A 15,674-nucleotide genomic window follows, 5' to 3' on the forward strand; every position below is an offset into this window, starting at 1 on the left:
TATCCAAATCATAAATAAAATCTAAAGAGATAAAGAGAAGGAAAAAAAATTTTCAATCTTTGAAATCCTTATCCTCATGCTTTGAAATGAAATCCTCTAAAAAAGACGAATAATATTTTCAAAGTTTCCCAAGAAATAAATAAATACTCCAAAATTCATCAATGATAACTAAGAATGGTATAAGATGTGTAATACAACAATATATATATATATATATATATATATATATATATATATATATATATTATTGATAACAGGACTTAAAAGTCCAAAATACAAAAATTAATATCCACGAGAGAAAAGAACTGCAGACTTATTAGCAAGTAAAAGAAAATGTGCCCAACTTGAGAGAGAACAAAAACTATGCACTCCTTCAGGGAAGGAGAATCCTAGCTTGGCAAACCCATCAACAACTTGATTAGCCTCTCGAAGGACATGAGAACAATCAATCTTGTGGAAGCCACCTGACATTCTGATAATTTGATTTAGCAAGGAATAGCATGAATGTGACCGAGGACAACCTTCATTTAAAAAGGAAACTGCTGTAGATGAATAAGATTCTATGATTATACGAGAAGAGATGAATTTGCCTTAATAAGTCTTAAGCCATGATATATGGCCCAAAGTTCTGCTTGTGCAACAGAACATCTACCAATTAATCCTGCAAAAGCCAATATAAATGATCCATAGCTATCTCTCAAAATCCCTCCACACGACGCAAGTTTGTTATTCATTACTGCCTTATCACAGTTGAGTTTTAGAGTACCCAGAGGGGGAGGATTCCAACGTAACATAAGTGGAGATGAAGAGAGAGAACAAGGATTTAGGGAGCGACCAAAAGACATGTTCTGCACCTCGTTCAGGCGGCCTTTGATTTCACAAACAATCTGAATTGGGTTAATTTGGCATAACACAACAATATGGATCACAACAGGTGTATGTGGATTTTGAATAATGATGCACCCAATCTCACATCCTATAATATTTTTCAAAATTTATCAATTTTTACTAAATTTGACTTCCAAAGGTTTGTTCAAGATGGTTTTTAGTTGAGTTTGTAAATGAAAAATTCCAAAACATTCTTACTAAAATAGAGCTAAATTGATTTTTAATTTTGTTTCAAAAACAACTTTAACTCAGTTTTTTAAAACAAAATAAATAAATTTTACTTTTAATTATAAAAACTAAATCATTCAATTCTATCATTTTTTTCAAGGGCTTGTAATAATTATCACAATCGACATTAACATTATTATTTTCATTACTTTCATCTACCAATTGTTATTATTACCAACAACTCTTCAAAGATCATATATCTAAGATGTCTCTAATATGAATAATAATGATACTTGCAATAACACTTCGAAGTTTGTTTAAGTTATAATAATAATAGAATTTATCATATAATAGTAATATATAATGAATAAAATGTACCTAATGATGGATAGGAAAGACATATTTATACTAGCAAAATATGTTATCAGACAATAAAGAGAATTAAAGACAATTTATTATTTTTTTAAAGAATTGTAATGGTTGAGCATTTTGAAGCTAAACACTTATCAATATATGAGTTTTCATCAATCATTCTTTGCCTATGAGGAGGGATGGTGAGTCATTGGGTAAAAAATCATGACTTATTTGGTTCACTAATATCACAATTATTATCTACTATCAACAATAGCTCATTACTAACGTTATTATTATCACTTTTATTTCATCACAGTCATTGTTACTATTACAACCAATAAATATACATAGGTTAATTTGGATTGAGTTTAACTAAACTTAGTATTCAAACAAAAAAAAAATACAAAACTAAGTAAGTTTGCTTAATTTTAAAATAAAATAATTTAGTTAATTAAAAAAACTTAAAATCAAAATTACATACTGTTTAAATAAAACGGTTTGTAAGCGTAATTAAGTCAAGTGTAGTGTATGTAAACGGAAAATATGTAAATTTAAATATTTATTATTTGGCAAGCATTTGATTAAAGAATTATTTTAAAAAAAAAATCTAAATTACACGACTTTATTAATTCAGGTAATCCGTAACTATTACTGTACATACATGTCTAAGTGATGTGTTGCTATCTTGATCTGGTTTATGTGGTACAAAATTTCTCCAAAGCTTTGACTCATGTATACACACCATTCATATTCAGTTTCAAGGTATTTTTGTTCTCCCTTTTGGAGCAGAAAGTAAAGGGTATTCCTATGGTCTGTATATACCATTGTGTTGTGTAAGATTTGGGTCATAATGAGCTCATCATCAAAAAACAGATTCCCAATCTACTTTTATCATTCACAAAACCAATCATATAACTCCATGTTAGTATTTATGACTCTATCCTAAGCCGCAACCGGAAATAACTAATCAGTGAGCCAATTGGGTCAATAATTATGGCTCATCACAAATTGACAATAGCCACAAGTGAAGAGCAACTTTATGAAGGCATGGAGTATCTAAAAGCAAGATTATATTGCAATAACACATGTCATCTTCTACACTCTGAGATTCATATGTTGATGATTTAAGAATTTGTCGCGCATGCTTTAATGTTTAATAAAATTAATTTTCATGAGTACATAAATTAATATCAGATATAAATTTACCTTAAAAAGTGCATTATTATTGAAAAAAAAAAACGATAATGAATGTTTGACAGAAATTAAAACAAGCATGTCATCAACATAGACGATCTATTAACCGACAGTATGAGTTGATTTGACAGCATATCCTATTGCGTGCACGAACAAGAGTCTGAAAAGGAAGAAAAACAAGGCGCATCTGTTACCGAAAGCTAAGGTAAGAAAAACTCATTTGAGACTGCCATATACATCATCAAGTCTGAACACACCAAAAAGAAGAAGAAAAACAGTGGCTTATAGTAACATTGATGTGAAGCAATACTTACTTGTTGAATAATTGCTTTTTTGTTCCAAATGACGTTAAGCATATGGAAGTATGATATCATAAACTCTCTCACATATTATTACTATTAATACTGGCTACAGCCACAAAGATGGATGTATACTTCCATTGAGTTTAAGTCACTGTCTCATTGATTAAGAAAATCGTGTTTTAACTTTTAAGTGTTTTGTCTGATTAAGAAACTTCCATCATTAACATTAAACAATCAAATTTTTTCACTTCTTCAAATGATTATATAATATTTCAATAATTTAATTTGAATGGTCATTAGTTTTTATTATCATCTAATGATAAAGAGGTCTAGCTTAGTTTGTTAAGTAAACTACTTGAGTGTTGTAAACGTTTTGAATACTTGTGTTCAATTTTTGTGAATAAAAAAACACTATTATCTTATAGTAATAATTATATATTTTCATGTATAATAAGATTATTCATTTTTACAACAATCATTTTAAAAGTCATATGTTCAATGATTTATAATCAAAGGTTATAAAAATGTTTATACAATATATGAAATTTAAATTGATATTGTAGTAGCATTTAATTTTTTATTATGTTAATTATCTCATCTTATATTAGTTTTAAATGAAAATTTTATCTTTGGTCAGGATTATATCTAGATATAACTAGATGATCAAGTTCATCGCCTTTCGAACATCCCTAAATATATAGAGAATTAGGATAATTATTTTTTAATAGGAACATGTTTAGGAGGTCTTTTGTAGTACATTTATCATTTTTTTTTTGGAATTTTTCTACAAATATATTTTTTTTTAAAAAAATTTCGACTTCCTATCATTTTTAGTTTTTATTTCTAAATTAAATTTTTACATATATTTTTAAGAAATTATCAATAATTAAAAATAATTTTATATTATAATATAAATTATTTATTCCAAGTCTAAAACGTTATATATATATATATATATATATAAATATTTATCTATTATAGATTTTAATTATGATTTTAAAAATCAAATTGAACTAGTCGATCAAACTGATTTGATCAATAACTGATCTTTAGTTGGTTTATTGGCTCAAAAGATTATTTTGTAAAACTGGTAGAACTTGTCTAAAATTAATTAAAAAAAATAGTCAAATTGGTTTAAGCCAATTCAATTAAAAAATATTTTTAAAATTTAACTTAAAATATTTTTTATAAAATACATATTTAATAAAAAAAATATAAATTAGAATAACTTATTTTAATACTTATCTTATAAACATTATTTAATCATTTATGCTAATTTGTAATTTTTAATATCTTTATTTTATTTTATATTATATTAGTTTGATATTTTTTATACTACATGTAAATTTGTTATTATTAATGAATATTATTATATTTTATTAAAATTAAAATTAAAATATTATATCATACTTAGTTTAAAATTTTACATACACATTAAATATTAAAAACTTATAAATAATATTTTATTTAAAAGTGTTATAAAATAATATTATATTTATTTAATATTATTTTAATATTTATAATAATTATTAACATTAGTTTAATCATGATTCAACTAAATTATATCATTAAATTTTAAATTAGTGCTTAAATTGGTTGTCCAGCTTTGATAAAAAGTGGATCCCCTAATAGAAGTCATTTCATTCATTTGTCCCTCTCCCTTCTCTTATCCACTGAGTTGGACAAAAGTCCTTCTCATTACTTTCTAGTTTCTTTTCCTTGCAAAATTAATTAAAAAACCATTATTCAAATTGAACTTTATCAATTTGCTTGTTGAAATTACAATATTAATAAGACAAATTTAACAAAAAAATTGTAGCAAAACCTTTTCTTACATGGTATAGAATCGGTTCATAATATGTTTTCATAAAAAATAATGTATATAATTAAGAATGATAAAATAACAAAATTCCTTAATATTTTTTCAATTATTGTTTAAGACTTTGTTTAGCTTTTAAAAAGAATTAAATTATGCACTTGTAAATATGTAAAATCTAAAATGTTCGAAAAAGTCTGCGATCACATAATATGTTTGGTTGCCTCGTAAATAATATTGGAATTCGGAAAATGAGTTAAATGTTTTCAACTTACTATTGTATAGTTAACTGGAGTAGTTGAATTTGTACTCCTTAATCAAGATTCGATAGAAAGAAGATATATTTCTTTATAAAATAAAATAAAGAATTCATAATTGTACATAAAATCTTCTAAGAAAGAACAACAAACCTTTTTTTTACGTTATTAACAACAGTACAGTTCGAGCCTCTATCAGTAGCTAGCTGTGAAAGTGAATAGAAGTAAGCCCATTACAATTTGGGCCTTCTTCACTATGCTCGTGCTATACCTTACAATTTACTTATTTCGGTAAAACGAACTTTCAGGTTAGCATAAACCTATTCATGTGGATTATTAGTTTATTACTGTGTCTTTTTACACCATGAACAAAATTAAAATAATTTATTAAATAAATTAAGTTTGATTCATGTAACATAAGAAAATTACAAGAATTTATTAAATAAATAAAGTTTATTTAATTGTATGTGGTATATGATTAAATTGTTGAATTGTTTCTTATAATTATTGTTTTAGAGCTCTAAGGGTCAAAGAAGTATGACGAATTGAGTTATCTTTAAGATAATCTAAGATAGAGTTAAGTTAATTTAACTTAAAAGAAGGGTATATAAAGTTTCTCTTATGACATGAACATCATAATTTTTAAATTTTAAGAAAAATTAAAAAGAAGTTCTTTGGAATCCAAATTTTCTTTTTCCTTTTTTTTTCCTACAAAAATCCATTCTTTGCCCTTTCGTACATCTAATCCGAGGTGACTGTTGTGGAGATTCAAGCTTCTAGGTTAGGAATCTTAATTCAGATGTGTGGAGTTCTTCTTATTCCTTATTTTCTTTTGCTTGGAGTTAAGGTAATAGAAGTTAGAATTGATGTCTTGTTGAATTATTGAGTTATTGAGCATGAAATGGTTGTTGAATGATTGAAAATTTTTTGTTGAGTTGCATGAATTTTTAAGTTGGCTATTGAACTTTGGTGTTCTTAGTTTCCAAGAAAGGAATTTGGTTAATTTGAATGATCTTTTTGTTGTATGTTGTTATCTTAATGAGAATTGAGTTGAGTATGATGGTCGAATGTATATTGTTGCATTGCATGTTGAAATTTTTCTAGATTTCACGTGGTTTAAGCCAATTCATGAATATGTTAAATGTAGAATTCATCATCGTGCTAGAAGTGTCTTCATGGCACTGAACGTGACTTAAATCATGAGTTTTTTTGTCTTAGTCACATTGGATGCATGATTGATTACGTCAAGTGTGAGGAGAGAAAAAGCCAATAACTTGGTCATGTCAGGCGTGTTTTAAATAGCTTCGAGTGTAAGGTGAGAGAATTATCTCTAATTTGGTGACATTAGATCCTATTTTGTATGGGGTCCAACTTGACTAAGACAGAGTTGTTTGCCAAAGTGACATCGGGTGTGAGGAAAGGTAATCGTTTCTATCTAAATTGGGATCGGTCTTGGGTTTAGCCACATCATGCGTGATTGTCCTAGGAGATATTTAGTCTCCTCCATGCTAGACCCGATTGAATAACACTAAGCGTGGGTGAGATAGAAAGCTCCTTATCTCAATGACACCAAGCTCAAGGTGGATGACATCAAGCATGAGTTGCCTTATGAAAACTTGTTTGATTGAGAAAATGTTGAACATGGATAGATTAGGTGAATCTATCACATATTTTATGTTGATTAATGTTGATGGTTTTATATTCATTAATCTAGGATAATGCATATAGATGAATTATTATCGAACTGTCGAGGTGTTGATACCGAGAATGCTTGCAACATTTAAGCATTAGGATGTGTTGTGTTAATTGACAAGGGACTAGAGGAAAAGTTTTTTTCAAAAGTTAGATATCTCATTGTACATATATCAATGTGGTGCTCTAAGAGTCCAATTGTTGAAAATTCCTTTTGAGTAATTGACTCTTGAAGTGGATAGTTAAGTCTCTTCTAGAACCTTAGTTGATGTGATATGTGGGTCAAGTCAAGGCATATCAGGTATAAGCGACCATAGTATAAAGGCTAGGTTAAGCTACACTAATTATAAAGTGACCAATGTTGATTCTATGCGAGCAAGATTGATGCATACGTGTATAAAATGGCCAAATTAGAATAAGGTACAAGGTTAAGGGTTAAAATCCTTAATTACGTACTAGGGCAGAGTATTTTGAGGGTAGTCAGCAAACTAATTTCATAGGGGGCTTAGTTATACAAGTTAATATTGTGGTAGGCTCACATCCAGACTGTTTTACCCTAACATAAATACTAGACTTCCTAGCTTAAGTGACAAAAGTTGAGAAATCATGTTATTTTGGATTTTTATCCAAAATGATTGTTGATCTAGCTAGATTGAAGAGATCATGTTGTTGTTTTGGTTGGATCAAGTCACTTAATTGCTTAACTGTGTTGTATGAGATATCCTAGTTGAAACATGTAACAATGCATATAATTAATTTGATGTGCATATGCGATTGAGTTGTTATGTTATGTGATGCATGTGCCATGTTGTAGTAATATTCCAGTTGAATAATACGTTGTGCGTGTGAAGTATTGGAGTTGATGTTGTTCACATGTTATTTGAATGGAGTTGAGGTGAATTGTTGTGTTGAATCATGTTGTATTGTGTTGACAAAGTTGCATGTTAATACTATGTTGAAGCATGATAAGTTGCTTATATATTAGTAGTGTAGTAGTTTTAATTGTATGTTGATTCTTTTAAACTCTAACTTATCCTTACATTTGATAGTAGTGATAGTAATGTTGCTTGTCCAACATTAAGGGGTCTTTTACGTCGGAAAAGGCTCCGGCGTTAATACGGGAGACGTAAATTTACGTCGGAGATGTCTTGTGCCCGACGTAAAAAAGGGCTTTTAAAGGGGAAAAATGAGGCAAGAATTTATGTCGGACATGGTGTAGTCCGACGTAAATTCTTGCATTTTTTTTAAAATTTTGGTTATTTTTTGATATACCCAAAACCTGCATATATATAGTCCATAATATAAAACCTAAACCAGGCAGTCTAAAATATAAAACCTAAACCAGACAGTCCAGAATAGAAATTTAAATTATATTTCAAAATTGAATGACAAAGAAAATAATATATAAATCTTAAAAAGCATAAATTATGACAATGTAAATCCTATAATCTTAAAAAACCTATAAAACATATGTTTGTCAATGCTATCAAACTAGAAACATAATATCTAACTAACTAAACTTAGAAATCTAACTAATATATACTTTGAAGAAAAAAAGTTGTCCATTGTTCTCTTATCTTGATGATCTCATCTTCGGGCAATGAAGATGGATCTTGAAAGACCTGAAACATTAATTTAAGTGTCATTAATATGCAATGTTAATTATCCTAAAGGTAAATATACTTAAATAAATTTTGATATGAATTACCTGCGCCCAAGAATCAGTAATACCCGCAGAAACTATGGCTCTCATCCAATACATGATGCAATAGCCACATTCAAACGAGTCTTGTTGCTTATTACACTAAAATGAGAAACAAATAACTATTATTTCCAAAGTCAATAAATTTAAACATTATTGCCTGTATTAATTAATTTGCTAACCTTAAGGTATATGAAGTGCAATGTCTTTGATGATCTGTTTCTTCCACTTAAAATATTAGCTCCAGACACGATTCTAATTAATTGAAATAAAATCATATGTTAGCCAATATATATAATTATAGTTTTAAAACATAATGAAAAATTTTAGTTACCCTTGTAATTGACATTTAATTTCGTGGCTTGGTTTTCGATGTAGTGAACAAAACCACACCATGGTATATTCCTTAGGAATGATTACCATTAACTGTCAATGGGACCTATATTGTATGACAAACAAATTAGTTATAAAATTACCATGATTAAAAAACCAATTAAAAAACTAACCCGTCAATGTATGGAGCCATGTATATATCTCTTTCTGATTCACTCATCCATGTTTGCATATATTGTTGGATGTGGACCTGAGTGTTTCCTGATTTTTGGATGGATTGAGGCTCAATAAATCCATATACTTGTGCTTGTGCTTGCTCCACACTCAAATTGTCCATGTACCTAACACAAATAATTATTATAAGTTAAATGTAATTATTGTAAATTTAGACTCATAAAAGAAAATATGACTTACATGGCCCAAAGCTGTATGATAGATATATTTAACATGGAGTTTCCCCCAACAATCTCTAATGCATCAGGCAGGGATATGTACAGTGGAACATCAGAGCTATCAACTCCAAAAACTCTAATGTCCCACTGCAATTGAATTGGTCTCTTCCTTAATCGTGGTAATATGGTTAGAAGCGTAGATATGGGATCATCCTCAGCTTCTGTGATATTACCATGATCAACATGAGGTTCTCTCATGACCTCCTTACCACGATTGATAAAATCCTAAAGAAATAATCAAAATTAGTTAAACAATTATAGAATTATAAGAGTATAAAAGAGAAATAATAGAATTACCTTTGCCCGTGCTGTAAGCGGCATAACCAAACGTTTTGGCCAAGCTAAGAATGTGCCGGTTGCCTGCCCCACTAGTTGAACCTTGTTAAGTCTCAATTTTACTTCTTTTTGGATGAGACTTATTGAACAATTCCACTCATCCTCTGAACCATTGCAATATAATTGTTCTCCTTTTTGATTCACTTTTTGTGCAGATATAGCTAACCCATATTTAGCTAACAATACCTTAATACACCTCATTTTTTGTGCAGGTATTGAGCTAGTGAATTGAGGATGGAAGACCTTAGGATTGGAAATCTAAGGAGTAGGGAGCAGAGCAGAGTGGCTGCGCCGGGCGCAAGATGACTCGCGCCGGGCTTGAGAAGAATAGAGTGTTCCACCTATGAAAGTCATGCCTGCGCCGGGCGCGAGACTACCTCTGCTGGGCGCGATCGAGACAGAGAGTACCTTAAACTCTCTAGAAGGTATTGCGCCGGGCGTAAAAGGAAATTGCGCCGGGCTTACACTGAGGCAGAGAGTGCTCAAAAGACCCTGCGCCGGGCTCGAAGACTTACGCGCCGGGCGCGAAACCCTAATCTGATCTCCCCAAGCTCGTATTTGAAGCCATTTTTGAGGGAGAAACCCTCATTCACACAAGGGCGAGTTTTAGGAGCTGTGGAAGGGATTCCCGGAGCTTAGAGTCGTTCGTGTGTGGGTCTTTCCTTCAGTTTCTTCATTTCTCTCTTCATCTCTATTTTGTATTTACCCTCATTTTGAGTGGTTCTACCCATTTTTTGTGGGGTTAGATGTAACCAACGTACTCTATTGTAATCCTTACGTTTTTAATGATATATACATGTTGTTTCATTCATTGTTGTGTATGTTTCTATTCTTGATGCTTGCTTTGGATTGAATCTCCTTGCATGATATAGGTTCCATTGGGTATTGGAAATTAACCTTTGAAACTAGCTCTGAAACAAATGCCTAGTGGGAAATGTATCTAGGAATGGAGCTTGGCCCATTAGTAGTCTTAAACCCTAGCCCGTAATGCGGGTGTAGACATTGGATACTCAAGGAATTGATATTCAATATCCGCACCTAGGCTCTTGCTCTAAGGGATTAGGTTCGAGTAAACTATTGGGTTGAATAAGCAACGGATTTAACAAGAGATTAAGGATTCATTAGTCTGACGTTCGGTGAAATCTGACCCCACAATCTCACAAAAACCATAATACCATTTCTACCATTTTCCACTCACAACAAATATTTATTTATAGCTTTCATTCCAATAGTCACAACTTTGAATTCACATGACAAACTATGAAATTGGAATTATTCTTTAGTCACGAATAGTCAATAAATGCTTATTTTACCTTCTAATCCCTGTCGATACGATATTTTTACTACTTGAACGACCGGTATACTTGTCATGTTTGAGACCGTTGATAGAATTAAACGAATTTACAAATATTAACAAAAGTGTTTCAATGGAAATCTCAACAAACCTTTGTATTGGGCAAAGGCACTGGAGCAGCAACATCTTGAACTTGGTCAACCACAACCCGTGTCCAGTCTAGGTGTAGAGGGACACCATGGATGATTGAGTCACCCTCAAATACTCGGCCAATAGCCACTAACCGTGGGGGGTCATCCACAACATATAACTCACACTGGTTTGGTAGATCAGTGTGAGTCTATTCCCCTGAGGGATCTGGAGTAGCATAACTCCCTTTAGTGCTGACTCGAACACCATCATGAGCAACTGCAGTCTGTTGCTGAGAACGAGCAAAAAGTTCAAACTTCTGTTCAAACTCTTCTCGAATGTTTTTCAATTTCTCTTCAAACTACATCTCCATTCTCTGCATAGCCTCTTGACTGCAAGAGTCAACAGTGCTCCTCGATGATCGTGCACCAAAGAAATCTCGGTGGCTCCAAGAACCACCAACACCACGCACACAACCTGCGTGCTTTGGCCTTCCTATGGCCGTTGTGAGGATATCATCCCGACCATGGGAAACAAATGACCCATGGGTGGTCTGCTCAACTAAACCCTCCTACAACATATTAACAATAAGTATACCCTAAACTACACTTATGAATTAAATGAGTTGAAATAAAGAGTCTTAGTTTGTATATTCTTACTTACTATTTTATCAACAACGACCTTTGCAGACTTAGAAGTCATTTGCCCATCTAATTTTGTCCGGGCTGCTATCCACGTCTCATGGCGGGGAGGTGACTCCACACGGTCAGTAGACTCAACCCCTGCTGCCTCTACCCTAGCCTTCATCATTTTTTATTTTTTTTTAATTTATATCCCCCTCTTGACAATAGATGGGGTGCATCATTCTTGCTTTGTCGTTCTTGGGCAGCTATTATTTTGGCCTGCAATAATACAAAAAATAAAATGAGATTAATTAAAATAATGATTATGTATTTGTGTCAATGTAAGAGTTATCAATAACTAACCTGCCAAGAAGGGTCTAATCGAGTGGTACAAAATTGCATCCACTCCTCATCAGTGATCTGGTACTTTAGATAGGGAGTCTCATTTTGTCGCTCTCCAAATACATACTTCCGTGTCAAGAAAGTCTTGAAGTCTCTCTACCTGGTGGCAAGGGCAGATAACATCTTCCTCCTCATGACCTTAGTGTTGGGAATGTCAAAATTTTGCTATGAAAATAACAATAAGTAATAAATAATGTATTTAAGTTATATAATATTAAAGGGATGTGAAAGTATATACCTGAATATCCTGCCACATGAAGTTCTTGTCAGCCTCCTGAACGTCATCCCATGATGGAATGATAATAGAAACATGCCGTCGAGCTAGGACTCCCAAATAACTCTTAAACTTGGTAGCATTTGGGCCTGATTCCTTGCCAGAACGAGGATCCACCTCAACCGGTGTCCTCTCCTTGGTAATGCGTCCAGCTGTCAACCTAGACAATCAGGTGACAGATCTACCTTCCTTCCTTCCACTGCCAGACTCCGAATCCTCCATAATCCTGAAAAAATTAAACTTTCATTATTAAAATAATGAATTAACTGAATAGACAAATAAAGTAAAAAAGATAATAACAATATAGCAACAAAATAACTAATAAAAAAATAAATAATACACAAACAGAAACCTATTAGGTTGGAATGTTTTCCCATATTCCTTCATCATGATCACTTCGAATAGCATGTATTTCGACTACTTCATTGTTCGCAATAGGACCAAATGATCTACTTGAGAAAGACGGTGTCTCATGCATATCTAGAGACTCATCTTCGTGAGTTCCATGCATGGTTCTTCCTTCGAGGACCACTGACCATTTCTCATTACATGGATCCTTGACATAAAAAATTTGTCTTGCTTGATATGCCATAATAAAAGGTTCATCCTTATAACCGACCTTATTCAAATCAACCAAAGTAAATCCTAAATCATCTGTCCACACACCCGTATTACCATCAACCCATTTACACTTGAACACATGCACTCTAAACGTAAGATAATCAATTTCTCATGTCTTGTATGACTCTGAAATAACTCATGGATGCTGTAATGGGATTTTTATCTTTAGAACTAGCAAAGTGCACAGCTTCAACCTGAATTGTAACCCCACTATTTTGTACTCTACTTTTGTCATCTTCTATCTTTGTATAGAAACAATACTTGTTAATGTCATACCCACCAAATGTAATGACATCGTTGTTAGGCCCACGCGTGAGTCTCAAAAGTGTATCAGAAGCATTAACCTCACCGTAAACCTTTTTCTTAAATCAAGTTTCTTATGTTCATTCAATACTCATTTCTCATTCATCCGGGGGTGTGCTATCTTGATTTCATCTATGTGTTCAGATATGTAAGGAATTACTTCATCAGTGTTGTTCAATATGTACAAATGTGCTTGGTCAACTTCTGTTCGACTCACAGTTATAATCTTTAAACTTCGAGTACCCTTACCAAATTGTTTTCCATCATGTCAAGTCTTAGGAATTCCTATTGGTTCTGACTTCGACATGTACCCTGAACAAAACTCAATGGCTTCTTCTGCAATGTACCTCTCCACAATAGAGGCTTTTGGGCGGTATTGATTATTGACATATCCTTTTAAGATCTTCATGTATCTCTCAACAGGGTACATCCATCTAAGATAAACCGGGTCACACAATCGAATCTCCCTAACCAAATGAACTATCAAATGCACCATGATATCAAAAAATGAAGGTAGAAAATACATTTCAAATTGATACAAGATTGTGATTGCTTCATTTTTTAACTCACCTAACTTTACAAGGTCAATTACTTTGTTGCAAATGACATTGAAGAATAAACACAATCGAGTAATAGCAACTCTAACAGAAGATGGTAAAATGTTACGAATAGCTACAGGCAAAAGTTGTTGCATTAAGACATGACAATCGTGAGACTTTAAACCAATTAACTTCAAATCTTGCATATACACCAGACTCTTAACATTTGAGGAGTACCCTTGTGGAACTTTCACACTGCGTAAGTACTCACAAAAGCTTTTTTTTTTCTTTTTTTGATAGAGTATGACAAGCTGGAGGCAAGTAAGTGCGTCTTCCAATAGACTGAGGATGTAACTCAGAACGTATATTCATGTCCACCAAATCTTGTCGTGCTTTCACTCCATCTTTAGTCTTTCCTTTTATGTTTAGCAATGTCCCAATTACACTATCACAAACATTTTTCTCCACATGCATCACATCTATGCAGTGTCTAACATCTAGCTTGCACCAATAAGGAAGATTAAAGAATGTTGATCGTTTCTTCTAGATATTTTTCTCAGTTGACTTCTTTTGCGTCTTTTCAAACACAATGTTAATGTTCTTCACCCGCTGATATACTTCTTCACCATTGCGCGGTGTCGAGGTAATTTCATTCTCCTGACATCCATTGAATGTTTTCTTCAATCTACGATATGGATGACTACGAACAAGAAACTTACGATGCCTAGTGTACGCATTATTTTGCCCATGTTTCAATTGGGTATAACTTGTGTTTTCTTCACATATAGGACATGCATAATGACCCTTCACACTATACCCACTTAAGTTACCATATGCTGGAAAATCATTTATTGTGCAAAATAACATTGTACGCATGGTAAATTTTTCTTCACGATATGCATCAAAGACCTCCACTCCTGTCTCCCACAACATTTTCAAGTCATCAATCAATGGGCTAAGATACACATCTATGTCATTTCCTGGTTGTCGGGGTCCTGATATCTTCATAGACAACATAATATATTTTCTCTTCATGCATAGCCAAGGAGGCAAATTGTAAATGACCAATAAAACTGGCCATGAACTGTGTTTACTACTTAAGTTCCCATAAGAATTCATGTCATCTGTAGCTAGACCAATTCTCAAGTTTCTTGACTCTGCACCAAATTCTGGAAATGTTTCATCAATCCTCTTCCAATACGGAGAATCAGCTGAATGTCGAAGAAAATTGTCACATTTTCTACCATTTTCATGCCATGTGAGGTTTTTTGCATCCTCTTTAATGGCAAACAATCTTTTAAACCTAGGTATTATTGGCAAATACCATAAGACCTTAGCAGGGGGACCCTCTATTTCTTCCTCACCACTACTTCCATCAGTTTTCTTTTTGAACTGCGACAATCCACATGTCGGACACACTTTCAGTGTAGCAAAATCATTTGTATACAATACGCAATCATTAGGGCACATGTGTATCTTCTTATACTTCAAACCCATTGGACATAGTATCTTTTTTGCCTCATAGTTGCGATTAGGTAACATGTTATCTTCTGGAAGCATCTCCTTCAATAACTTCAACAATTCTGTGAAACTTTTATCAGTCCAGCCATTTCTTGCTTTTAAACTAAATAATCTTAAAGTTGCTGATAATCTTGTAAACATACTGCATCCTAGGTATGCTCAAAATCAGACTTTAAGGTATCATACACATGTGCTCTTTCAAAATTTTCTTCACCAACATCACGTATCATCTCTTCTAAGTTATCGTCCATCCCTTCAAAATTTTCAGTTGTTGACACTGTTGGAATGTCTAATATTTCTTCGTGCCATGTCCATACTATATAACTCTTCACAATACCATATATAAAAAGGTGATCACGTATTTCTCCAACTTCTTGACGTATCTGATTCAAACAACGAACACATAGACAATAATATGCCCCTTTGATGGGTTTCCCATTTTTTCTTGCAAATTCCAAGAACTCTTCAACTCTA

The sequence above is a fragment of the Cajanus cajan genome, chromosome 2, assembly GCF_000230855.2.
Source record: "Cajanus cajan strain Asha chromosome 2, NIPB_CcT2T_4, whole genome shotgun sequence".
Lineage (NCBI taxonomy): Eukaryota > Viridiplantae > Streptophyta > Magnoliopsida > Fabales > Fabaceae > Cajanus > Cajanus cajan.